The sequence below is a fragment of the Ascaphus truei genome, chromosome 20 (assembly GCF_040206685.1).
Source record: "Ascaphus truei isolate aAscTru1 chromosome 20, aAscTru1.hap1, whole genome shotgun sequence".
In the NCBI taxonomy this organism is placed as follows: domain Eukaryota; kingdom Metazoa; phylum Chordata; class Amphibia; order Anura; family Ascaphidae; genus Ascaphus; species Ascaphus truei.
In genome coordinates, this window is record NC_134502.1 from 19,011,947 (window position 1) to 19,039,522 (window position 27,576).

The window sequence follows — 27,576 nt, forward strand, 5'->3', positions numbered from 1 at the left end:
CCATGTTCTATTAATAAAGTTCTGTTTTTAACTTACACCTTGCTGGTCTCTTGAATCTACCAAGCTGTGCACCGCTGGAATCCAGGGATTTCTACCACAAACTTTGAATATGGAGCGTTGATGCACGCAACCAAGGAAGCAGACCTCAGTGAGTATTGTTTTTCTCCCCAAGGAGACTTGATGACCGGTAACAGCGCTGCAGCTATAGTGACCTGCATGGCACTATTCCACACACCCATGGTATGTTATACCTTTATTACATCTCTTCATCAATACATATGGATCATCTCACTTGATTAGTGGATTTATCAGTGGTTGTGGTATTGCTGCTTACACATAGCACTGGGTCCAATATCTCACTGTATGGTTTAACTGGCTTCATACACATATGGACTGTCATTATACATATGACTGGAGTTTGGAATTGGATTGAGCACTGTTATTGGGACCTATGCCCCAAACCATCGATTGTATTGCATATACAGTAGCTTATCTGAAGACGACAACAAAGATTAATAAACTTATGTGATTGTAGGGACCAGCTCAAGTCTTTTGACGGTGTAAATATACATTTTTTCATTTTTATATTGGTATATGGGAGATTTATATCTGCAATGGAGGAAGATATAGAGGGATCTGAATCATGTGACTCTGTGAACGATACTTTTGTATATAAATGTGCGGACAATTCAGGAAGAAAACGAAGGGCAGCACACCTCTTTGACAATGTACCTCAAGACATGACTGAAGATAATGCTGATTTGGATATCTACTTCACTAAACTGGAAAAAATCTTGTTAACCAATGTAAGACTCTGGTGGGACATTACAACTCTAGATAATTATATCCTCACGAAGAGGATCCCCAGAGGTCTTCGTGTGAAGAAGACACCTTCCTTTGGATTTCCATCAAAGGAGTTCGAACAGGAATGGATAGATACACTTGACGAGTGTTCCATGAAACTGATGGACTTGATAATAAAAACAAAAATCAAAGAAAGGATCAATGTGAAGAAAAACATAAAAGATCTCCAACAGAAATTGAGCGCATTTAAAGAAATGGGAGAGTTCCAAACACTGGACAAGAAATTGTTAAAAAATGTTGAGAAAGCTGAGGCTGACATTATGTTGAAAAAACAACAAAAATTCGAGAGGGACCGTATGGATTATGAGCGTCATCAGATCTACGCCTGGCAGAGACCACCTCCACAGAGAAATAACACACGTCAGGAATCCGGACAGAGAGGATCTCAGAATAATTACAACAAAAAAGATAGATCTAGAAGATCAACTCCCAAGAGATCCATTCTGAAAAAATCTACGGAAACATCAAGTATTTCGGATATCTCTGATGGAGAGAGCCGCCAGCATACGGTTTCATTCTCTACAGATGAGGACACGGACAGATACAGTGAGAATACAGATTATGAGGTCAGGAGTATGAAGCAACATAGTGGGGCCTCCACATCCTATGATTTGAGAAGCCAAAAGACGGCAAAAAACTCAACAAAGGGACAAGGCGCTCGAAAAAAAGACGGAGCCCAGAAGCAATGAAAAATCGACCCTTGATGGAAAGCCATAATGTCATAAATATTTCAGGGATCACTGTATCAGATGGAGAGATAGCCGTGTTGAACAAAGGTCTTAATTTTGCACCTATGAATAATTTTAATTTGTTCAACACGGTTATCGACTTACAGAAGTATGTCCGTAAGTTGTCCTTAAAGAAGTGTTTTGCCTCCACCGATAAATCAACTTCTGAGCCTCCTCCCTTGGGTGATAGTGGTCTCACTGACCCCTCTCACACAATGGATGAACCTCAGGAGGGGAGATTATCTTTCAAAGAGTGTGGGGTCCTTCAGGACATGTTAGATCTAGAAGGAGATGACACAATATTAGACTCTTTAAGTAACGAAGAGCAGTTCACATTTTTGAGTGGTACAAAACACACACAATTCAGGAGTAGGTCTATCTTCTGTCCTTCCTTCTCCAAGGGTCCCCATTTACAGACCTATGAGAGACTAGTGGAGAAGGACTTACAGGCTCTGGCCAAAGGCTATACATTCACTGCTCCCTCCTTTGATAATTTGTCCAAAGAAGATAGGACAAACCTTAATACACTTAAGAAAAGGTCCGATATCACTATCAAGAATGCGGATAAGGGGGGAGCAGTGGTGATAATGAGCACACAAGCTTACTACACGGAAGCCATGAGACAGTTATCCAACACACAGGCATACTGTAAGTTGGACAGGGATCCTACTCAGATGTATTTGATGGAGATTCAAGAACTGTTCGATCTGGGTAGAGAACTAGGAGTACTTAATAATCGTGAGTCAGCTTACTTGTACAATCCATTTCCAGTCGTACCTATTTTTCACCATCTCCCAAAGATCCACAAAACTCTAGTCTGCCCTCCAGGCAGACCTATTATATCTAGCATTGGATCTTTGGGAGATGGTCTATCTAGGTACGTTGATTACTTTTTACAAACATTGGTTAAAACATTACCCGCTTATTTAAGGGATTCTGCAGATTTGCTTCAAGATATTCAAATGATCAAATGGCTTAATGGTTACACTTGGGTTACGCTCGATGTAACTTCTTTATACACTATTATTGATCACACTTTGGGCACGAGAGCAATCAGTCACTTTCTTAATCACTCAAATTTAAATTTAGCACAAAACACTTTTTTGTTAGATTCGGTAATGTTTTTGCTACAGCACAATTATTTTATGTTTGATGCACAATTTTATTTACAGTCACAAGGCACAGCTATGGGCACGTCATTTGCACCTTCATATGCAAACTTGTTTATGGGATTTTGGGAGTCCACTCATATTTTTGGTGATAGCAACCCGTTTAGAGACAATATCATTTTTTATCGTCGCTTTATTGACGACTTATTATTTATTTGGAATGGGGATGTAGACACCTTACACTCTTTCTTTGAATATCTTGAGGCAAATACATACAATTTGAGATTCACACATTCTTACAGTGACTCACAGATTGATTATTTAGATCTGCACCTCTATATAGATACTGGACAACAAATTCAGACCAGTATATATAGAAAAACAAATTCCAAAAATTCTCTGCTCAGATCGAACAGTGCCCACCCGAGACCACTTATAAAGGGGATACCCAAAGGGCAATTTTTAAGATTAAGGAGGCTATGTTCCACAAAAGAGTCCTTTTTGGTACAAGCTCAAGAACTCAAACAAAGGTTCAGAGAGCGTGGTTATGGAGAGAGGGACCTGGAGAGTGCCTATGAACATGCTCTACAAGCAGATAGCGAACACTTGATTAAGAAAAGAAACCCCAAAAAACCATTTAATAACAACGATACTGAACAGGGCCCTCTCTTCATAACCACCTTTTCCAAACAAGCAGAGCAGATAAGATACATCTTACAAAAACATTGGGGAGTTCTAAGACTAGACCCAGAATTAGATCCTTACACTAGACAAAACCCGAGACTGGTTTTCAAAAAAGCCAAGACAATCGGCAACTATGTATCCCCTAGTATGTTTAGCTCTAGGAATAAGAAATCAACACAGTTACCAAAGGGATTCTATAAGTGTGGCCAATGTACCCTTTGTAAATATGCGGAACCCCTAAAGTCGTTGAGGGATATCTATACGGGTCATACATACAATAATTAAACATTCATGACTTGTAACACCAACTTTGTGATTAATCTGCTGAAATGTGCATGCTTCAGTGGCTACATAGGTAGAACTATTAGAGCATTAAAAGTGAGGATCACAGAACATATCCGTAGCATCAAAAAACGTGACGAACGCTTCCCCGTAGCGCGCCATTTTAATACATGCCCATTAGGATCCATTAAAACATTCACATATAGCGCCATCGAGAATGTATCTATGCATCCTAGAGGGGGACACAGGGAGGCTTCATTAAATCGTCGAGAGATGTTCTGGATTTATGCCCTTGGGACAATGGCACCCAGGGGCATGAATCAGGACTGGGAGTTGAAACACTTCCTTAATTGACAAAAACATCAGTATAGTGTCCTCATTTTGGATTCACACATTGACCTATGATTATTCTTTTGCCTCACGCATCAAAATACTTGAAATACTTAATTGTCAAAATAATTTCCATGAAAAATTTGGGGTCTACTCATATAATAGATTTTATCATACCTATTCTGATATAACAACTATTACAATATCTCATCTAGAGTATACATGCAGTACATATAATTTACTTTGTTTGTTTATATACCACAATTAATATACTATTGGTTATCACATTAATTAAAATATATGGGGTCAATATTAATTCCCCCATATTGTGAAACTAATATGGTACTCACAGATATGATTGATCACTATATCTTAACATGTAGTACAATAGGGACACATTGTTTGATGCCTTGAGATAAATATATTGCAATGATTAATTATGGAACAAATAGCATAAATGGATTGCCCTTTTCATAGACTATGTGTTCTCTATTGCAGCTAAAAGATTTGCTATATAAGGTTTTAACTGTTTTTGTCTGCTATATACGTTGTTAATTATCACTGTGCATGTTGCATCATGCCATTTTTTTATTTTAATCCGTTTTCCTGTTCTTCCCCAGTCATTTGTCCCTGTCCTCATACCCTTCTTTTCCTCTTCCCCCAAGTCCCACCACCCACCCCCCCCCCCCCCCCACCACCATCCCCATTTTCTCACGATGCTGTATTTATCCTCATAGAACACAGAGACGGGCAACTCATTGTATTTGTTTATTTTGGTTGCCTAGCGACGTCGCGATCTGTCAGGAAGGAGGGGATATGCGCGCAGTTACCAACATGCGCGTCATTCCCCTGCTCGGGACACACTCGCGGCATAAGGCTGCTCAGTGGCTGATAGCATGAACCAATGAGGGGTTAGCTTGGCGATTTTCGCGCCAAAATCACGCAGCGCGATGACGCAGGGGGGAGGGGCTTACCCTTTAAAGATTGGGGAACCAAACGGCGCGAATCAACTCTATGATTAAGGACTTTGTAGGTCCGAAACGCGTAAGAGTTTTACCCCCCATATACCATGTTCTATTAATAAATTTCTGTTTTTAACTTACACCTTGCTGGTCTCTTGAATCTACCAAGCTGTGCACCGCTGGAATCCAGGGATTTCTACCATAAACTGTCACATACACATACAGAGCAAGAGGAATATACTGCTGAGCCTGGCCATCTCCTCAGCACGTACACAACTGTTATTGACCTATTTTTTATTTTCGAAAACAGAACTACAAATATGCCACATTATTTGTCAAATCTTCATACATGTAAATCTATATAACGTCTCATTTGTAAAATTATATATATCGTCTATTACAGACTGTAAACAGAACAGGCATAAAATACTTGAATACAATCTGCTCTTAACATGTGTCGCAGACCGCAGACCGCAGACCGCAGACCGCAGACCGCAGACCGCAGACGCAGATATTTAATAGAAAACAGCAAATTATTATGTGTCAATATGGAGTTTGTTTAATTTTGGAAGATCTTTGGGGATTTTTTGTCAATATCTAAATACAAGGCTAAATTTAAAGACAGAATAAACGAAAATAGTGTATTTATCCCCTTTGAATTTTTACAAATGTGCCCTTTATTTACTTCTCTCTAAACTATTGTTACTATGCAGCATAGTGAGCAAAATAAAGGAGCACCTGGAATAAGTACATATTGTTAAATAGCTTTATCTTCCTGCATTGTGGGATCAGATCTAAATGACTCACTGATTGTTACAGCTGAAGCTTTTACATGCAGATACAATGAAAGTGATAGTCTGGGGAACTGCAAGAGAGTTTTTATAGGTCACACTTAAATTACCATATTAATTCCCACAATGCATAGCGCTGAATCAGTGTCTGCATTTGTTTAGCCTTAACTGTAACGAGGGCTTCTTGAGTGGTGCTTGTAGCTAAACCAGTAGAAAGTTAACTTTGCGCAGTGGCAGTATCATAGCCAATGAGGTTTATCCGAGGCGTGATTATTGCTAGTTGAAAACTTTTCCCAATACCCCGCTGTGATGACTTGAAATATAGTCAGCATTAGCAATTTTTGACAGTCTCATGAGAGACTGATCTTTGTGTCTAAATATAGATAATGCATTCAATAACAATGCTACAGATTTATACTAATGATGGAAATGTTAGTGAATTAAATGTTCTGAAATTAATAACTAGCTTCTACTTTTACTTCTGCTAATGTCTGTTTTTTAAACAAACTATTTAAATATTCAATTACAGCCACAATAATGAGGTATTAATATCATTCTTCTTCTTACATCACGATTCTCCAGCAAGATCAGTTGTTAATAAATACCAAATACAATGAATATATCAACATGTACTTTATATGGGGGCGTGACATGGAAATTATTACTCACAGAACTTTATATAAAATGTTAAATGAGCTCAGGGAGATAACAGTGTATAATAGAAATAGGGATGTGTTAGGATTTGTACAAAGTATCCAATGTCATGTGCAGACATACTGACGGGAGATAAGTATCTAGATGCAGAGTATGTTGGGATTAGGGGGAAGGAACATGTTGAACCCATTTAATTGACACATTGGAAGAGATACATATATATTGGGTTAGATATTGCATATGTATCTTTTTGTGGAAGGTATAAAGTTGCTGATCTTCTGGCATAAGGGGTCAGTGCTGTGATGTCCCTGATTCCTCTGCAGACCCCACAGTGCTGCGCTCCTGGTCCCGGACACAGTCACCCACTAATAATTACAGAGGGAGGGGGAGGGAAACAAACAGTTCTGCAGCCACACTGAGGTTTTACATTTTACCTGTGAAGACTGAGCATGCGCGAAGCTGGCAATGCCTGCTGGGAAATGTAGTCTTTCCTTCACAGGCAAGTTAAACTGTCTGTGCGCAAGATATGCTGGGAAATGCCATCTAGACAAGCAGCGTGCGGGAGTGGGAGGACTGCTGGGAAATGTAGTTCCTTTGTGCCCGGCTATAACACGGATCTGTGGGCAGGTGTTTATATGACAAAGCGAAGTCGACTGTATTCTTTCCCCTCCCACAGCTTTGAAAGCCAGTGCCTCCGGGCATTGGACATAGACAGACACACTTCCCTAATGGTAGGAGAAACGCTCCCAGCTTAGTTTCTGTAGTGTAGTGGTTATCACGTTCGCCTAACACGCGAAAGGTCCCCGGTTCGAGACCGGGCAGAAACAGCCTATTTTTTGTTTTGTTTAACTTGTACTTAGATGTAATATTGATTCAGGGAATGTGGTACTTTGTTATGATATTTCTTTATTATGTCAATTGTGCCATCTTTTTTTGAAGTGAAACTTCTTTAGTGGCACCTAGTTCTGATGGAGCAAAACTGGATGGATGGAGATGAACTATGAAACGGAAGTGACGTCAAGTAATGGCCGCCGCTCCCCCCACACTCCCTCTGTCACATGGTATCGCCGCCGGCGCCGCTTCTAACGGCCGCTGCTCCCCCCACACGGCTGCTGACATATGTGGCGGCGGCGGCGGCGATAGCCGCCGCTCCTAACGGCTGCGTTCCCCGTCCGCTGCCCGTGCCCGCTGCCATGCCGCGCATGCGCAGTTGTGATGGCGCCGCTGACAGACGCCACACATGCGCAGAAGCGGCGGGCAGCGACGCTGTTCCCCCCCCCCCACACGCACGCTGCCCCGTCACCCACAAACAGCGACTCGCAGCTGCCGGTGCGGCTGGGACAGCAGAGACCGCCCGACACGGACAGCAGAGACCGCCCGACTGGGACAGCAGAGAGCCCGCCCGACACGGACAGCAGAGACCGCCCGACCGGGACACCCACCCCTCCTCCCCCCCCTTTCCTGCTCCGCCGGGTGTAGTGGGAGGAGGGGGGTAACGGGACCACTTTGTCGCCTGGGGGGCTGGCTGCAGCAGGACACACAGCTGTGTCCGCAGCTCCGCCGGGGGTAGTGGGAGTCGGGAGGAGGGGGGTAACGGTACCACTTTGTCGCCTGGGGGGCTGGCTGCAGCAGGACACACAGCTGTTTCCGCAGCTCCGCCGGGGGTAGTGGGAGGGTGGGAGAAGGGGGGGGGGCACAGTACAATACAGCACAGCACAGAGAGACATTCACACAACACAGAGAGAGAGAGATATACACTGACTGACTCACACTGACTGACTCACTCACACTGACTGACTCACACTCACTCACACGCTGACTGACTCACACTCACACGCTGACTGACTCACACTCACACGCTGTCTGACTCACACTCACACGCTGACTGACACACGCACACACGCTGACTGACTGACACACGTACACACACTGACTGACACGCACACACGCTGACTGGCACACACGCTGACTGACACACACGCACACACGCACACACGCACACACGCAGACTGGCACAGGCACACACGCTGACTGACACACACGCTGACTAACACACACGCACACACGCTGACTGACACACACGCACACACGCTGACTGACACACAAGCATACACGCTGACTGACACACGCTGACTGACACACACGCACACACGCTGACTGACACAAATGCACACACACTGATTGACACACACTGACTGACACACATTCACACACTGACTGACACACATGCACACACTGACTGACACACATGCACACACTGACTGACACACATGCACACACTGACTGACACATTCACTGACTGACACATGTGTGCCGAGCACACGCGTTATAAGTCAATTTCTGTGACAGAAGTCAAAGAAGTTTCACTTACTATGCGCATGCACAGCACACACAGCTTTTTTTTTTTTACTGCTTTACTACCAATAAAATACCAGTCAATGCTCAGTTATTTCAAGACGAGGAAAAGAAAGCTAATGTATAAAGAATAAAAATAACTGTTTCCAGCTTTGAGATTATTATACTTTAATAGACTAAACTGTCACATACACATACAGAGCAAGATGAATATACCGCTGAGCCTGGCCATCTCCTCAGCACGTACACAACTGTTATTGACCTATTTTTTATTTTCGAAAACAGAACTACAAATATGCCACATTATTTGTCAAATCTTCATACATGTAAATCTATATAACGTCTCATTTGTAAAATTATATATATCGTCTATTACAGACTGTAAACAGAACAGGCATAAAATACTTGAATACAATCTGCTCTTAACATGTGTCACAGACCACAGACCACAGACCACAGACCACAGACCACAGACCACAGACCACAGACCACAGACCACAGACCACAGACCACAGACCACAGACCACAGACCACAGACCACAGACCACAGACCACAGACCACAGAAACTGCAGCAGATATTTAATAGAAAACAGCAAATTATTATGTGTCAATATGGAGTTTGTTTAACTTTGAAAGATCTGGGGATTTTTTGTCAATATCTAAATACACGGCTAAATTTAAAGACAGAATAAACGAAAATAATGTATTTATCCCCTTTGTATTTTTACAAATGTGCCCTTTATTAACTTCTCTTTAAACTATTGTTACTATGCAGCATAGTGAGCAAAATAAAGGAGCACCTAGAATAAGTACATATTGTTAAATAGCTTTATCTTCCTGCATTGTGGGATCTGATCTAAATGACTGACTACTGGAGCTGACTACTTTGCATGCAGATACAATGCAAACGGGAACTGCAAGAGAGTCTTTCTAGTTGACAGTTGAATTAGCATATTAACTCCCACAATCCATAGCACTGAACTCTCTTCTGCATTATGGCTAGCCACCAGTGTAATGAGGGCTTCATGTGAGCTGGTGGTTACTAGCCCAGTAGAAAGTTAGCTTTGCGCAGTGGCAGTATCATAGCCAATGAGGTTAATCTGAGGCGTGATTATTGCTAGTTGAAAACTTTTCCCAATACCCCGCTGTGATGACTTGCAATATAGTCAGCATTAGCAATTTTTGACAGTCTCATGAGACTGATCTTTGTGTCTAAATATAGATAATGCAATCGATAATAATGCTACAGATTTATATTAATGATGGAAATGTTAGTTAATTAAATGTTCTGAAATTAATAACAAGCTTGTACTTTACTTCTGCTAATGTCTGTTTTTTAAACAAACTATTTAAATATTCAATTACAGCCACAATAATGAGGTATTAATATCATTATTCTTCTTACATCACGATTCTCCAGCAAGATCAGTTGTTAATAAATACCAAATACATATAAAGTACAACATGTACTTTATATGGGGGCGTGACATGGAAATTAATACTCACAGAACTTTATATAAAATCTTAAATGAGATGAGGACGATAACAATGTATAATAGAAATAGGGATGTGTGAGGATTTGTACAAAGTATCCAATGCCAGGTGCAGACATACTGACGGGAGATAAGTATCTAGATGCAGAGTATGTTGTGATTAGGGGGAAGGAACATGTTGAAACCCTTTAATTGACACATTGGGAGAGATACATATATATAGGGTTAGATATTGCATATGTATCTTTTTGTGGAAGGTATAAAGTTGCTGATCTTCTGACATAGGGGGTCAGTGCTGTGATGTCCCTGATCCATCTGCAGACCCCATAGTGCTGCACTCCTGGGCCCGGACACAGTCACCCACTAATAATTACAGAGGGAGGGGGAGGGAAACAAACAGTTCTGCAGCCACACTGAGGTTTTATATTTTACCTGTGAATACTGAGCATGCGCGAAGCTGGCAATGCCTGCTGGGAAATGTAGTCTTTCCTTTAACTGTCTGTGTGCATGTGTGAAGCAAGTGTGCGGAGAAATACCCTCTAGATCTAGATACCAGTTCTTTATGCTAAATACAGATTTGATCTGAAAATCCTTAAGCACTGTTAGTGTAAACTGAGTTATGCAACTCACAGATGGAGCTTACACTCACTGGCGGTCTCACTCATAAGTGAGTCTACACTAACCTTGTTGCCTCAAGGCAGAGATCCTTGTTGTGTCAGGTAGAAAATCTTTGGAACAGGGGAATGAGTCCAAATAAAATCATGTTAATTCATCCTTTGAATTAAAATATTTAGGGAACATTTTGAGTAGGCTGGAGAATTTATATTATACAGCATATATTAATTGATTTTATGAATGCTGGTGGTACTTTAGCAGTGCTGAGCACAAGTAACAATATAGCAACATCTAATTTGCAGTTTCCCTGGTAGTCTAGTGGTTAGGATTCGGCGCTCTCACCGCCGCGGCCCGGGTTCGATTCCCGGTCAGGGAACACATTTTTCTCTGATTGTCTGATTGTCTGACTTCAGATTAGCAATATATTTTATTATTCATCTTTTAATAGTACCATTAATATGTAAAAAATAACATATGAAAGGAAATTCTACATTGCACTTCTCACCCATTCATAGCTAAGTCAATCTCTAGAACTGTAATAAGCAAGTCAACTCAGGGACAATCTGTGGACCTCTGATCGTCACTCAATTCTCCTCCTCACTTTTAAAGCATAACAATTTTCTGCCCCTCCTTACATCTCAGCCCTAATTTCTCGCTACACACCACCCCGACTCTTGCGTTCGGCTCAAGGATGTCTTCTCTCTACCCGCTTTGTATCTAAAACCCTCTCCCGCCTTAAACCTTTGTCACTGACTGCCCCACACCTGTGTACTGTCCTTCCCCTCAATACCCGACTAGCACCCTCTCTATCCACCTTAAAAACCCATCTTAAAACACACCTCTTTAACGAAGCATGAGTAGCTCCGTAGCTGATACTATACACCTTATACATAACCCTTGGCCCCTTGCAGACGCACTTACCAGAACGCCCTCCTACTGTCTCTGTAAGTTCCTCCTACCTACCAATTAGATTGTAAGCTCTTCGGAGCCTGGACTCCTTTTCCTAAATGTCACTTTTATGTCTGAAAGCACTTCTTCCCATTATGTGTTATTTGTATTATTTGCTATTTATATGACTATCATGTGTATTACTGCTGTGAAGCGCTATGTACATGAATGGCGCTATATAAATAAATATATACATAGTTTCCCCGTCTCCATGGGAAACCTGTAAGGCGGGTTGCGACCAATCGCAGCGCAGATGCTGCGTGTGGACCAACCACAGTGCAAGGGCTCGCCTGTGGAGGCCAATTCGGGCTGGGGGTGTGACTGTGTGACCAGGACAGGCCCCAGAGGCAGGTTTATAGCAGAGTAGGAATTACAAACTAGCCAATCGGAACAGCGACTACGGGGCTCATACCTAGCAAAGGTTCCCCAGGCCGCCCGGATATATCCTGCAGAGATAGGCGCCTCAGTGTCTGGGGATAGACAAAGACTCCACTTTTCGGACCAACTTCTCCCAGACATGAGGGTCGCCAATCCCCTCTCTCCTTTTGTCCCCCGCACTGCACCTCCTCCTTCTCAACTAGTGAGAACCCAGCTCCCTTGACGCACAGGCTGGGTACGTGTATTACTAACCAAGCACCCCAAGGGAAAAATCAAATACATTCTCACAGCTACAATACATGGGAATACATTGAATAATGGTTTTCCCATACAGTTATACATAGTAAAACACTGGGTTTTGGGCCAGATAAGCCACTTCAAATGGATCTGCAGGGAAAGTCCTGCTGCTCCTCCATCTAGATAGATAGTGGCAATGGCTGGGCTGAACCTTTAATATGTTAGCCATTTTGCCCCTACCGTCACAAGATGTATGGGGTATTTTATACGCTGAAGCATTTCAGGTAAAAAACATTCTCTATCCGAGCCATAAATGGTATAAGAAATCGATGAGTGAGAGATCAGACACAGCCACAAAGTGTGCTCTTCTCTCTGTGACAAGAGGCATAGTTTGAGTATAAAAATCCTGTATTTAAGTATCAAAACTGAGTACTTCAGTATTAGGTGATACTTGTTTTTATTTCGGCTAACAATTGATATTCTAAGACAAGCTTTTCGCATATTCGGACACATTTTGTTCCATTGGGGTTTTGTGTAAATTACATCTTTCATTCTAGTAAAAAGGAGACCAAGAACCCCGAAGGTAAGACCATAAAGTATTGTTGGCGGTGGCAGCAGGGTATTGAGGTGTAGTGTGCTGTTTCTATAGGGAGAAATTGCTCATTTTGATGGCCCGTGGAGAGGTGAGTGAGTCAAGTGTATGTATTAACCCCTTTCATATACACAAGTCACGTGCACACACAGGTGTGGTGTTTGTGACACTTATTAAGACAATAATACAGGCAGTCCTCGGTTATCCGACACAATGCGTTACTCAAAATGGCGTTGGATAACGAAACGTCTTAAAGCGAAACACGGTTTCCCATAGGAACACTATTATATTATCTATATATATATTTTTGAAACCATTGTATGTCCGTGTCTAGGGGCAATCTGATTGGTCCGTCGGTCCGTGGGCCGGCCGCCCTCCCACGGCTCTCATTGGCTCACCCCCCCCATGTGTCCCACCCCCCCACGGCTCTCATTGGCCGGTGTGTCCCGCCCCCCCCGTGTGTCCCGCTCTCCACGGCTACACTGCGTGCCCCCCTGAGCGCAGTGCAGCCGCAGATTCTCCTCCTCACCGAGCGCTCCTGCAACCCCCCAGCCGCACCTCACACCCGGCCCGCCATCTGCCGCTGAAACCCACCAGCCACACCCGGGCCGCAACCTCCATCCGCACCCCCGCCGGATCAGTCCCACACACCGCCACCTCACACTCGCATTACCACCCCCCCTCGAACCGCACCATCAGCCCCTCTCACCGCCGCTTCATATACACCACCACCGGCACCCTGCATCCCCAGTCCCTCACACCACCACGCCCGACCGTCGCCTCTCTCCCGTACACCGCACACTCCAGGCCGTCGCCTCTCGCCCGCTGCCGCCTCTAGCACGCATGCCCGCTCCTGCCTTTCACCCCCCCCCCCCGCTCCTGCCTTTCACGCCCCCCCCGCTCCTGCCTTTCACCCCCCCGCTCCTGCCTTTCACCCCCCCCGCTCCTGCCTTTCACCCCCCCCGCTCCTGCCTTTCACCCCCCGCTCCTGCCTTTCACCCCCCCGCTCCTGCCTTTCACCCCCCCCGCTCCTGCCTTTCACCCCCCCCGCTCCTGCCTTTCACCCCTCCGCTCTTGCCTTTCACCCCCCACACTTGCTTTTCACCCTCCCGCTCTTGCTTTTCACCCCCCCCGCTCTTGCTTTTCACCCCCCTCCTGCCTTTCAACCCCCGCTCTTGCCTTTCACCCCCCCCTCTCTTGGCTTTCACCCCCACGCTCTTGCCTTTAACCCCCCCGCTCTTGCCTTTCACCCCCCGCTCATGCCTTTCACCACCCCCCCCACTCTTGCCTTTCACCACACCCCCCCACTTGCCTTTCACCACCCCCCCACTCTTGCCTTTCACTACCCCCCACTCTTGCCTTCACCCCCCCCACTCTTGCCTTCACCACCCCCCCACTCTTGCCTTCACCCCCCCCACTCTTGCCTTCACCCCCCACTCTTTCCTTCACCCCCCCACTCTTTCCTTCACCCCCCCACTCTTGCCTTCACCCCCCCCACTCTTGCCTTCACCCCCCCACTCTTGCCTTCACCCCCCACTCTTGTCTTCACCCCCCCACTCTTGCCTTCACCCCCCACTCTTTCCTTCACCCCCCCACTCTTTCCTTCACCCCCCCACTCTTTCCTTCACCCCCCCACTCTTGCCTTCACACCCCCCCACTCTTGCCTTCACCCCCCCCACTCTTGCCTTCACCCACCCCACTCTTGCCTTCACCCCCCCCACTCTTGCCTTCACCCCCTCCCCACTCTTGCCTTCACCCCCACTCTTGCCTTCAGGCCCCCTACTCTTGCCTTCACCCCCCCCCCACTCTTGCCTTCACCCCCCCACTCTTGCCTTCACCCCCCCACTCTTGCCTTCACCCCCCCCACTCTTGCCTTTCACCCCCCCACTCTTGCCTTTCACCCCCCCCACTCTTGCCTTTCACCCCCCCCCACTCTTGCCTTTCACCCCCCCCCACTCTTGCCTTTCACCCCCCCCCACTCTTGCCTTTCACCCCCCCACTCTTGCCTTCACCCCCCCACTCTTGCCTTCACCCCCCGCTCCTGCTTTTAACCCCCCCGCTCCTGCCTTCCAGTCACTCAGTCACCCACCCGCACAGCCACTCAGTCACCAACCCGCGCACCCACCCGCGCACCCACTCGCGCACCCACTCAGTCACCCACCCGCGCACCCACCCATGCACCCACTCATTCACCCACCCGCGCACCCACTCAGTCACCCACCCGCGCACCCTCTCAGTCACCCACCCGCGCACCCACTCAGTCACCCACTCAGTCACCCACCCGCGCACCCACTCAGTCACCGACCCGCGCACCCACTCAGTCACCCACCTGCGCACCCACTCAGTCACTCACCCGCTCAGTCACCTACCCACTCAGTCACTTGTCTTTTGTGGAAAATATAAAAAGAAACAGGTTGCATTACAATCTTTTTTTCGGTATGACAATAAGAAAACAGTTACGTTCAAGTTGTGCGCTAAAAAATATTTTTCCCTGGTAGGTGCGCTATGGGTTGGGGGGGGGGGGGGTGGAGGGGGTGCCCTGTTCCTTTCATTTGTCCTGGGCCCCATGCTTTCTGTTGATGACCCTGCTCCCGCCCGCCACCGCAGCGGACACCCCGCCCCACAGTAAGTCCGCTGCCGCCACCCCCCCTGTCACACCCCCTGAAGCGCTCTGTACATTAATGGCGCTATATAAATAAAGACATACAATACACACCGCACCCAAAGTCAGCCCCCGCAGAGATACCCGCAGGGTGCCGCCGCCGCACCCTGTCACGAACCCACTTGCAGTGAGCCGCACAACCCTCCCGCCTGCGACTGGGGGGGGGGGGGAGAATCAACCCTCTCGCCCCCCCCAGTGACCCACTGCTGCCGAGCTCTGAAGGTGGGGGGGGGGAGAAAATCACTAACCAAAGGTGAGCCACCGCCACTAACCTCTGAAGGGGGGGGGGGTTCCAACCCGCCCACCCAGGGAGACACCGCCTAGCTGTTAAGGGGGGGGGGAATCCCACCCGGGGGGGGAATCCCACCCCTCCCGGCCACCCCGGGGGGGGGAAGAATTGGAGATGTGAAGGGGGGGAAATCGGAGCTGTGAAGGGGGGGGGGGGATGGAGATGTGAAAGGAGGGGGGTGAGCGTAGAGCGAGGGGGAGCGGGAAATTTTTTATCCCGGGCAACGCCGGGTATATCAGCTAGTATATATATATTATATACATATAAACAACTTTGCAAAGCGTTGTAAGAGCGTTGGATAAGCCGTTTTAGCGTTGTAAAAATGAACATAGGTATGCATTGCTTAGCGTTGGATAAGCCATTTGTTGTAAAATGAAGCGTTGCAAAATGAGGACTGCCTGTACTAATGTTTTGATGTGAAAAGGAGTGTGATGCTGCAATAATTAGAGAGAGTTCCATCTGTAGCATATAATAAGCATGATAATCCAGATGACAATGGAGTGTCCAGGAGAGATGAATAAGTATACAATAGGAAGGGATATGTGTCTAGTGGAGTCCATTTGACCACCACAGATTAAACACAATAATAAACACCCAACCAAGTATAAACAAATCAGGAAATAAAGTGCTGTGTGCACGAAACGCGTAGGTGCGTTCGTGTGGTCCTATTTTTGTTTGTCTAGCCTGCAATAAACCATTTATTGCTATTTTGGAGTGCTCGCTTTTTTCCTTCTCTCCGGTCAATTTGGAAGTTGGATTCTTCTGGCTGTACTAATGTTTTACAAGCACAACTGGCAAAGAAGGGAATAGTAATGGCCGTGTTATATGGCTGTGTCTTTTCCTCCTATGCGCTGTCACTATATTACATTATATTCCCTGTTAAAGCGGAAATCCAAGCGCTTTTTTCACTTACCATTTTTGCCTTTGTTTTCACACAGGGTTGGAGCAGAAGGTCTCCGGAGCTGAACCCCATTAATTTCAAAAACCCCATTAATTTTCCAAACTTTTACGGCTGCGCCCCCCCCCCCCCCTTTTGCCTGCTCCGGAGTTCACTCACGACCTCCCAACCACCCTTCCTACCTTTACCACTGCGTCAAATGGCGCTCTGGGGTCACGTCAGGTCATGTGACCCACGACGTCATTTGATGCCTGTGACGTCACATCACACGACCCTTGATCTGATTGAGTCTCCTCAGGGATCCCATGCCATGGAGACGCGTCACCGCGTCTGAATCCCGGTACGTTTTTTGTTGCATGGGCCTCACGCAATACCCGGCATTTAATTTAAATGCCTGGGGGAAGAGCGCGGACCTCTGCAACTGCCCGCGCCCCCGCCCCCCCCCCCCCCCCAGACAAATCTTCCGCCACCCTTGGGGGGCACCCCCACCAGTTTGCGCACCGCTGCTGTAGTATGCAAGGGCCACTCGAGCGGTAAGTAAGAAGTAGAGATAGGCGGAGTTGTCTGAATCCAATCCGCAGATGTAACCGGCTTTTCAGATCCGATCCGCACAATGAGACCCGAGGCCAGATTTCATCATCTTTAGGCTGCGCGGATTCTTGAAAAATCAGTCATTGGGGTTCAGATTGACGGATTTGAAAGAATACTTAAAACGTAAATCCGATCTGCGGAACAACACAATGGCTTAAACTTGAGACGGCACCCCTATTTATATACTCCACCCCAGGAGAATATATTCATTGACTGTATAGATACAAATGCTAGATATAACATATCTGTACTGAGTACAAGTAACTAGTTAGCAAATACTTGGTGCAGCTTCCCTGGTAGTCTAGTGGTTAGGATTCGGCGCTCTCACCGCCGCGGCCCGGGTTCGATTCCCGGTCAGGGAAAGATTTTTTTCCCCTTGTTGTCTAATTTCACATTAATCATATATTTTATTGTCCATCTTTTAATAGTACCCTTAAATTGCAAAAATAACACATGAAAGGATATACAGAATACTTCTGTATTCAGAGTCATCAAAGCTCGCAACACAGGCAAATCTCTAGCACTGTGATAGTGCATTCAGCTGCGCATGCACACAGAAGACTGCCCATTGAAAAAGGACTACATCTCCCAGCATGCCTCACGATGATTGTGCATACGATCGAGAGAAGGCAAGGGCTTTGCCACGATCCTCCTTCCACTTTGTGGAAGTGACTGCATAATGCTGTGCGATTGAGCTGCAAGTCACACTCAGGATGGATGTGACAGAACACATTATGATATTTCACCCCTAAATGGAACAATGTTGGGTATATTATCATGTTTACGTGCGTGCGTATATATATATATATATATATCTCTTATATGTTTGTGAAAGCACTGTATGCCTGTCTGCATCTTCCTGTGTCCCTAGGGGAAATCTCATTGGTCCCTTGGGCCGCCCGCCCGCCCCACACCTCTCATTGGCCTGAGGCGGAGTGACGACACACACACACACACACACACACACACACACACACACACACACACACACACACACACACACACACACACACACACACACACACACACACACACACACACACACACACACACACACACACACACACACACACACACACACACTCTGTTGCTTGGCCTCACTCTCCCCCGTCAGTTGGACCGCAGCTCACCTTCCACCCCCCCCCCCCTCCTCTCCCGGTGCCCCTCCTCTCCCGGTGCCCCTCACTCTCTCCCCCCTCCCCACCTCACCCAAATCCCACGCTCCGCAACATCCCCAGCCGCACCATCACCCTCACCGTGTGCCGCTCCCGGAGAGGGGAAGTGCGGCCCTCCTGCTCAGCAGCAAACTCCAGGCTCCTCCCCCTCGCTCACAACGAGGAAAAGCGCGGCGCGGCCCGGGCCTCCTGTACTCCCCCTCACGTGCGCCGGCTCCCGGAGAGGGGAAGCGCGGCCCTCCTGCTCAGCAGCAAACTCCAGGCTCCTCCCCCCTCGCTCACAACGAGGAACGGAGGGGAAGCGTGGCCCGGCCCTCCTGCACTCCCCCTCACGTGCGCCGGCTCCCGGACGGAGGGGAAGTGCGGCGCGGGCCTCCTCACGTGCACCGGCTCCCAGACGGAGGGTAAGCGCGGCGCGGGCCTCCTGCCACTCTTGCCCCCCCCCCCCCGCCAGCTTCCCGAACTCACTTCCTGCCCCAGCCAGATGCCACGGGGTCAAGGTAAGTCACCCACCGTCTCCCACCCACGCACTGTCACCCAGTCACCCACACACCCACCCAGTCACCCAGTCACTTTCACCCAGTCACTCACTTTCACCCAGTCACCCAGTCACTCACCCACCCACTCAGTCACCCACCCACCCACCCAGTCACCCAACCACCCACCCACCCGGTCACCCACCCACTCAGTCACCCACCCACTCACTCAGTCACCCACCCACCCACTCACTCACTCAGTAACCCACACACCCACTCACTTAGTCACCCACCCACTCGCTTACTCACCCACCCACTCACTTAGTCACCCACCCACTCTCTTAGTCACCCACCCACTCACTCAGTCACCCACCCACTCACTCAGTCACCCACACACCCACCCACCCACACACCCAGTCACCCAGTCACTTTCACCCAGTCACCCACTTTCACCCAGTCACCCACTCACTCAGTCACCCACCCAATCAGTCACCCACCCAATCAGTCACCCACCCACTCACTCAGTCACCCACCCACTCGGTCACCCACCCACTCAGTCACCCACCCACTCAGTCACCCACTCACTCACCCACCCATTCAGTCAGTCACCCAGTCACCCACCCATTCAGTCAGTCACCCAGTCACCCGGGGGAAGCCCAACCCTGTCGTCCGCCCCCCCAAAATTACATCCCGGGCAACGCCGGGTCTCTCAGCTAGTAAATAAATAAATATCACTTGTCTTAGACAGGTCTGCAACCCTGCCTTTCACCATTATCACCTAGCATACAGGGCTCCCACTGCAGCAAGGGATTATGGGAAATGACATGCAGACGAGCACACAATGTGTCACCTTTTGCCTGAAATCCATTTTTACATGGAACCCTTATAAGCTAATGCTCACTGTTAACACAGCTTTTAAGCACAGCATGGGAAACCACTCACAGACATGTTGCCTTTTTCACCCACCATAACTTAAAATGTGATGGTATACACACACGCTCGCTCGCTGGCTGCAGTGGAAGCACTGTGTGCTGGGTGATAATGGTGAAAGGCAGGGTTGCAGACCTGTCTAAAACATGCAGATGAGCACACAGTAATATTTCCATTTGCTGTAAGGTGTGTGTATATATATATATATATATATATATATATATATATATATATATATATATATATATATATATTACTCCTTTGTTATATATTACTCCTTTGTAATAAATTTGTCGGAGGATATTAAGTATTTTAATCAATTTGGTACGTCAAGAGCTAGCGGTTTGAAACTATGTTAAAAATACAAGAAATTGTGTTTATGACAGGTCAAGACAGATCCCGTGTCTGTGCTGATCTACAAAGTGGGCTTAATTAGGGGAGGGGGGGGGGCTATCACTGATGGCCCAACTAAAAGTGACATGTGTGTAGTTTAGAAGGCTGGGACAATAACCAGATCCTGGACTGTAAGCCTCAAATAAATCATTGCATTCTTTAAATATCCCCTGTGCAGAGAGGTGACAAACAGGTCACCACTTAGTTGGAGGACTTTATTAAAAATGAAGCTTTCATGTGATGACACCAATTATGAATAATAACAGGTACATATTTGGCATTGTTGCAATAAGACAAATCAAATCATACCACACTTAAGCGGTGGCAAAGACAGATAACTGTTTCGCCTGCAAAAATAGACATTAGGCTGTCAAATTTTCTATGCAGCCGCGTATGTGAAGTGCACAGATACAACGGTGAAGATTGCGTATAAGTATTAGAGAAATTAAGTTATGAGTAGGTTTATATATTCAGTTAAGACTTTAAAAGGCAAAAGAGGAGGGGCTTTTTTTCAAGTCATAAATATATCAGCCAAGTAGCTGATTTACGAAGAGTTGGTCTTATGTCTGTTTCAATTCACTATTTACCGGCTATCGTTGGCACCAGGTTTTTAATTTTTTAGATTTCGCAACACACTATGTTTTTTTTTATTATATTCATTGAAATTTAGTTTTAAGTTGTGATTAATGTGATAGTGATATGTACTAATTGTGGGGGTCTTTGAGTGCAGATTTAACATGATTGTGACGGTGAGGGGGTAACCAGGCTCAATAATAAAGGTTAAGCCCACTTGGTTACCCGTGATCCGTGTCCCTGACCTTGTATGCACATTCTGACAACAGTTTCCCCGCAAAATCCCCCTTAAAACTCATGCACACAAAATCCCTGGTTGAATGCATGCCCGGAAAGGGAAAATCACAACAAATACTGGTAATACATTTTGTAGAATTGCCAGGTGTCCGGTATTGAACCGGACTGTCCAGTATTTGGACACTCTGTCCACTAAAAAATGAGAGGTACTGTAATACTGGACATGTATGTGTCCGGTATTTTCCTCCCTGGACATAGGGACCTGATGCACCTTTCATCATTGAGTCCTGTATTTTTGGAGAAGCCACCTGGCAACCCTAACATTTTGCGGCAGTGGAGTGATGCCCAAATACACATGGGGATAACTATATGGGTTTTCTAATATCCTCCCTTCACCTCCCGCTCCCAAAGTCCCTCTCCTGCAGCTATCTTCTATGGGGAACCATAACCACACATGGTATCCCTAGCCCATAACCCTGCAGGGGACCGTATATGGGAACATGGACACATGGAAACACAGTGTGTTATCATACTGGGCCCAAGAGCTAACCCTCTTGGCCCATTACCCACAGTTCCTAGGGGCTGCCAGCCGGGTTTGCACCATTATTTGGAAGGCCAGCTACCCCCACCGTCACAGGCCCCACAAAGAGAGAGGACGACAGGGTCAGGGCAATAGAGAGAAAAGAGGCAGAGAAAACGAAAGAAACGTAGGTTAAGAAACAAAAGGGAGAGAGGAAATAAGGACCAAGGACTCTATTGGAGGCAACCCACAGAGCCTATCCAGAACCAGGAATTTCTTTATGGACATCGGACATCCAGGGTAACTTCGCTTCGGCAGTGAGCAGCACCTAGTTAGCTCGGGGCCCCATAAGACTGCGCTTATAGTGTCGGCGACGGCGACGCGGCGTCAGGCTGCGGTTGCTGGAAAAATCAAATTGAGAGGACTTCCAGCGATCGCTGCGTCGCGCGTAGTATAAGCGCATGCGACGGCTGAAATGCCTTTGTTTTGACGCGATCGTCGCATCGCTGTCGCCGGCACTATAAGCGCACCCTTAGTTCCTTCGTGTTGGCATCTTGTCTCTGTTTTTGTACTTGTTGCCACTGTTCGCGTCTGCTAATAAACTTCACGGTTTGTTTAACCCTGCGTTCTGCCTGGTCATTATGATCCCAAGACTGGTCTGGCCAAGCCCTACACTCAGAATAGCTACCTATATCTGAGTATTATTTTCATAACAATTTGCTTTACCTGGCAGCTATAGACACCCATTTGCCAAATTTCTACCTTTAACATTCATAGGTTCCTAAAAATCCAACCAAATTATATATATATCTATATATTAAAAAAAAAAAACACAATTTAAAAAGAGAGGACAGGAAACTGAAATTATATTATTGCAGGAGTTGTTTATATTATTCATCTAATAGCAACATAACAAAGAGAAACAAAATAAGTGCCCCGTGTGAGGATCGAACTCACGACCTTCAGATTATGAGACTGACGCGCTACCTACTGCGCTAACGAGGCAGTTATGCTTTAAGCAGGTATAACATGATAACATGCTGCGAGAGATGCGATCTATGTAAATTTCTAGCAGCTATGTATTTCTATACTCTATCTATTAGAAGGTATTAATATTAATATATATTACACAGTTCAATAATGCCATTGGATTCCTAAAGATAATTGATGCACTCTTACAGAGAAAAAAAAATCACTTTGTTTTCCCTGAATAATCAATGCATGATCATCATTCCACATAAACCCTTACACTATGTCACTGGCGTTGTGTACTAACAGTGTATCAATACACACATGCAGCAGAACAGTTGTCCATGCTTGTATGACACCATTTGCACTGCCACTACTTTCAACGTGCTCCAGTGGCGCAATCGGTTAGCGCGCGGTACTTATATGACAGTTACTGTTGAGCGATGCCGAGGTTGTGAGTTCGAGCCTCACCTGGAGCACAATTTTTAAAATTTATTTATCTAGTTTTTCTTAGTCCTATTTACATCTACTTTATCTCTATCCGAATCTATCCACCCACATTTGTTTTTGTCCCTTAGCTTGTAACACAAACCTGTTCCAACATAGTAACTGTGATCCAGCAGTATATTGACAATACATTCTTTTATTTTAAAGATAGCCTCATTTTACATGTAACCAATAAACCAAATAAAATATATTTTAGAGTATATATATTTTAATAAATATAGATTAAAAAAAAAAAAGAAAAAGTTGTTTCTGCCCGGTTTCGAACCGGGGACCTTTCGCGTGTGAGGCGAACGTGATAACCACTACACTACAGAAACTGTCATGCCTTTTACTATAGATACAGACATAGACATATGTGTAAACAGTCTTTATTATGGGCAAGATATTGAATGTTGGGGGTTATTTCACAAAATATTACATGCTGGGGTGCTTTATTGTGCATTAGACTGGCCTCTTACTTCCGGAAAACTTAACCTATGTTGTGTAACACTACAGGCGCTGCAGTAGGCAGTACCAGGTCATTTGGGAGGGGGAGGGGGGCTGGGGAGGGGTACAAGGCGTATTATAATAGCTACAAAGGGGTATTTCTGTTGTGGCAATAGTTATGCAACAGGGGGTGGGGCTATTAGGGCTAACGCTTTGTCTTGGGAGGTATTGGGCCTATTAAGTGGATATGAAGGCGTGGCAATTTATAGGGTATATGAGGTGTTAGGCTGCGCTTATAGTGCCGGCGACAGCGACGCCAAAACAAATGCATTGCCGCCGTCACGTGCGCTTAGAGTAAGCACGACACGATGGAGCGACGGCTTGGTCGCGATCGCTGGAAGTCATCTCAATTTGATTTTTCCAGCGACCGTAGCCTGACGTCACCGGCACTATAAGTGCAGCCTTAGGGTGCAAAAGATACTGTGACGTACATCGTACGTCATCACTATCTTCATTGTGACGGCTTATTACTGTGGTAAGGGAGACAATTTAAACATCACGATGTGACACTGACACACTGACACACTGACACACTGACACACTGACACACTGACACAATCCCTGTGTATAGTAGGTGATGTATTATATACTCCTATAACTGGGCAATGTATACTAAGAGGGGGAATGTATCACAGGTCCTTTTATACACCGAGTGCATCTAATAGGAATCTAAACAATCACTCAATTATGCTGCAGACACTACACCCCCAGGGCTGTCAAACTCTATGGTTTTAGGAGGCGCGCCACAATGATATTAGAGATGCTCTGCACTCTATGGTTTGTGGAGACGCTCTGGGACGTGCGCTTTATGATACCGGAGACGGTCTGCGCTGCAGTTCCCCGGGCTCTATGGTTCCTGGAGACGCTCTGGGTGTGCGCTCTATGATTGCGGAGACGCTCAACGCGGCACTTCCAGCAGGCTCTATGGTTCCTGGATGAGGCTCTGCTCGCCGACCGCCGCCGGATTCCTTCATTGCGGAAGTGCGCGGTGTCCATGGAGACCAAGATGGCGGCGCCTGTTTGTTGCGGGGAGATCTCCGGGGCCACGGGATTAGGGGGCGGGATATCAGTAATACCGACTCTCTCGTGGCTCCCGGACAGTGTCCTGCTGGAGGTGCTCAGCTTCCTCTCTGTGCGGGACCTGATCCGGAGCGGCCGGTGAGGCAGGGGCGGGTGTGGGTAATGTAGGGGGTAAGGGGGGGTGGGAGATGGCAAATAAGGTGTAAGGGGCATGAAGAGGGTAGGAGGGGCAAGGGGGGTTGCAAATAAGGTGTAGGGGGTAGGAGGGACAAGGGGGATATGGCAAATAAGGTGTAGGGGGCATGAAGAGGGTAGGAGGGGCAAGGATGGCAAATAAGGTGTAGAGGCAACAGGGAAGATGGCAAATGAGGTGTTGGGGACATGAAGAGGGAAGGGGGGAGAAGATGGTAAGATGTAGGAGGAGGGGGGGCAACATAAGAGATGAGGGTAAATAGAGGGGGGATTAATATATAAGGGAGGGGAAAAAATAGGATAGCAGGTGCAAGGTGGTAAATAGATGGGTCAAGGTGGCAGATGAAGGGCGAGGGCAAAATAGGAGCCCAATAAGGGAAAATTTAAGGTGTGGGGGGGCAAAGACAGGGGGTTTTCATGGATCTATAGATGGTGGGGACCAATAGACGGTCGGTGACAAGGGGAAGATGGGGCAAAGTGGCGCAAGGAGGCAGTAGTTAGTGGGGGTAAAAGATAAATGGGGTTCACTCTTCTTTTTCAGAGTCTGTAAGAGGTGGAAGAGGCTGGTTATGGACAAGTCACTGTGGAGAAATGTTGACCTGACCCCATACAAGGTCTGTTTTTTAAAAAAATTCTCACCTTATATTATACCAGGTCCTCCACACACAACCTCTAATTTATAGAATCAAATTGCATTAGTACTCTGTGTTCGTATCAGTAGTTAAACATTAAGGCTGGTTAGAAATGTTAAGGGTGCAGTTCCATGTGCCTGCCCCAAAAAACAACCCTGTACAAAAAATATTACAATCTAATTGGCTTCCTCAAACTTGTCTACCTGTGCTAAAGGCCAATGTCTCTCTGAGTTTTTGTTCATTTGTAAGTTAATTACAAGTTGCATTTATTCAGGGTTTCTGAACCTGGTGAGTGTTTAAGTATCAAGTATATACTTTACCCTTATGTCTCTCTGTTTTTGGGGTCTTTGACTGTGCAAACTTCTGTGGAACACTGTGACATCAGACCAAAGGGAGCAACCAGAGGAAATTATACCCCTCCCATTCCCCCTCCGGATACAAATACATGTTTTGCTTTTCTCTGCGCACACTTGATTTAAGTAGACCAGTGGTTTCCAACTTTTGTTTGGTTGAGGAACCTTATGTGAAATTCTAACGAACCCCTGACCCTCTGTAATAGCAAATCTGAGATCAGATGCATTGTAAGGAACCCCGACCCTCTCTAATAGCGCGTCTGAGATCAGATGGGGATCTTTTTGCATTCGCAAAGGAACCAGACAAGGGTGCCCCATTTCTCCTCTCTTATTTGCACTGTCTCTGCAAGTTGTGCCCATTAGATAAAAGGTACTCAAAGCTATATCAACAAAATAAATTGGGCATTATTTGCAAAAGATGTGGTTTGTCGCAAATCTAAAGGTCATCATTCCAGAAATATGCAAAATAATAAAGACCTTTAGCACTTTCAGGTTAGGGTTAAGGTACATTTTGAGAAGTTGGTTCATACAACTGAACCATCTTGATTCAAACATTTTAAATTCAGCTTCGGCCCCCTCTCTTAAATTGGCAAACAAAACACCTTAAAATATCTTTCCACATTTTCAGTTTTACTGGCTAAACTATCCAGATATTCGCCATAAGATACAAAAGAAACTTTAGACTTTTGGAAATATCTAAACCTCTCTTTTTTCTGGGTAGTTGTGCAGTAATTAAATCTATTATATTCCTAATAATGTTGCCTCTAATGATCATTGAGTTCCGATAGCTAAATTATATTTATCAAAACAAAGGGGCGGTGTCGCTTTACTGAACGTATCCAATAATTTGCCTATTCAAATGAAAACCTCTAAGTAAAAGGGGACCCTACACTAACTTTACAAAAATAACGGTGTTCCCGGCACAATCTGATCTTCCATTTGCACTGTTCAAAATGTATTGCCCAGAGACACAACATAGGAAAGTGTTTGAAAAAGATGTGGTGGAAACCCAAACCTCGCTAGGTTCTTGCCATTTCAGAATAATCCACATGTCATATTTGGTTCAGTCAATATCCCTTACAATACCTGGAGAAAGAAAGGAATGTCGCAGGTTAAGGACCTTCTTTATATTTGCTCACGCAATCAAATATGATTAAATGGGGGGGGGGGGAACTATATAATTCGCATCTATTCACTTTTCTACAAGCCAGGGGCTGTGTGAACGAGATTACAATAATGTCTAGAGTTGTGGGAACATAATGGAGATGATTCAGCTGTACATATAGCGAAATCCCCAATGTTTAAATGTTTAGGCAAAACTTTTGTTTAAACCATTTATTTTACATAAGGCAGGACATTTAAATTACAACGTACCGTAAGTAGGGATATATGATAAAGTGTAAATTTATCATAGGTCGAACTTGATGGACGTATGTCTTTTTTTCAACTTCCTCTACTATGTAACTATGTAAAGACTCTATCTTCCTCTCATTGATATCCTCTTAGAACATAGTAAAATCCAGGTATTATGTAGGGCTACTCTACAAGAAGTACACAATGTTTTTAACATACTGTTCCCATAATCTCCCATGGCAAAGAACATATGTAGTAGAAAGACAAACTGATGCTGGTCCTAAATGTATATTTCGT

The 27,576-nt window shown here is 45.8% G+C and overlaps 1 protein-coding gene and 8 non-coding genes across 9 annotated transcripts in view; 7 read left to right on the forward strand and 2 right to left on the reverse strand.

Annotated features, from left to right (window-relative positions):
• Positions 1-5,969: 5,969 nt before the first annotated feature.
• LOC142471529 (U4 spliceosomal RNA) lies at positions 5,970-6,110 on the forward strand. Its single transcript, XR_012789489.1, has one exon. It is a non-coding gene; the product is annotated as a U4 spliceosomal RNA (small nuclear RNA).
• A 1,048-nt stretch (positions 6,111-7,158) lies between these two features.
• Positions 7,159-7,231, forward strand: TRNAV-AAC (transfer RNA valine (anticodon AAC)). The gene has a single exon. It is a non-coding gene; the product is annotated as a tRNA-Val (tRNA).
• A 2,589-nt stretch (positions 7,232-9,820) lies between these two features.
• On the forward strand, positions 9,821-9,959 carry LOC142471505 (U4 spliceosomal RNA). Its single transcript, XR_012789465.1, has one exon. It is a non-coding gene; the product is annotated as a U4 spliceosomal RNA (small nuclear RNA).
• Positions 9,960-11,172: 1,213 nt separating this feature from the next.
• On the forward strand, positions 11,173-11,244 carry TRNAE-CUC (transfer RNA glutamic acid (anticodon CUC)). The gene has a single exon. It is a non-coding gene; the product is annotated as a tRNA-Glu (tRNA).
• Positions 11,245-17,753: 6,509 nt separating this feature from the next.
• On the forward strand, positions 17,754-17,825 carry TRNAE-CUC (transfer RNA glutamic acid (anticodon CUC)). Its single transcript has one exon. It is a non-coding gene; the product is annotated as a tRNA-Glu (tRNA).
• A 4,874-nt stretch (positions 17,826-22,699) lies between these two features.
• On the reverse strand, positions 22,700-22,772 carry TRNAM-CAU (transfer RNA methionine (anticodon CAU)). Its single transcript has one exon. It is a non-coding gene; the product is annotated as a tRNA-Met (tRNA).
• A 350-nt stretch (positions 22,773-23,122) lies between these two features.
• Positions 23,123-23,215, forward strand: TRNAI-UAU (transfer RNA isoleucine (anticodon UAU)). Its single transcript is given in 2 exon segments — positions 23,123-23,160; positions 23,180-23,215. It is a non-coding gene; the product is annotated as a tRNA-Ile (tRNA).
• A 272-nt stretch (positions 23,216-23,487) lies between these two features.
• On the reverse strand, positions 23,488-23,560 carry TRNAV-CAC (transfer RNA valine (anticodon CAC)). The gene has a single exon. It is a non-coding gene; the product is annotated as a tRNA-Val (tRNA).
• A 1,080-nt stretch (positions 23,561-24,640) lies between these two features.
• LOC142470725 (hepatic lectin-like) overlaps positions 24,641-27,576 on the forward strand; it is a 79,467-nt gene continuing 76,531 nt past the window's right edge. Inside the window, exons 1-2 of the transcript XR_012789317.1 lie at positions 24,641-24,887; positions 25,483-25,555. The gene's annotated coding sequence lies outside the window, so the exon portion shown is untranslated. The remainder of the gene's footprint in view (positions 24,888-25,482; positions 25,556-27,576) is intronic.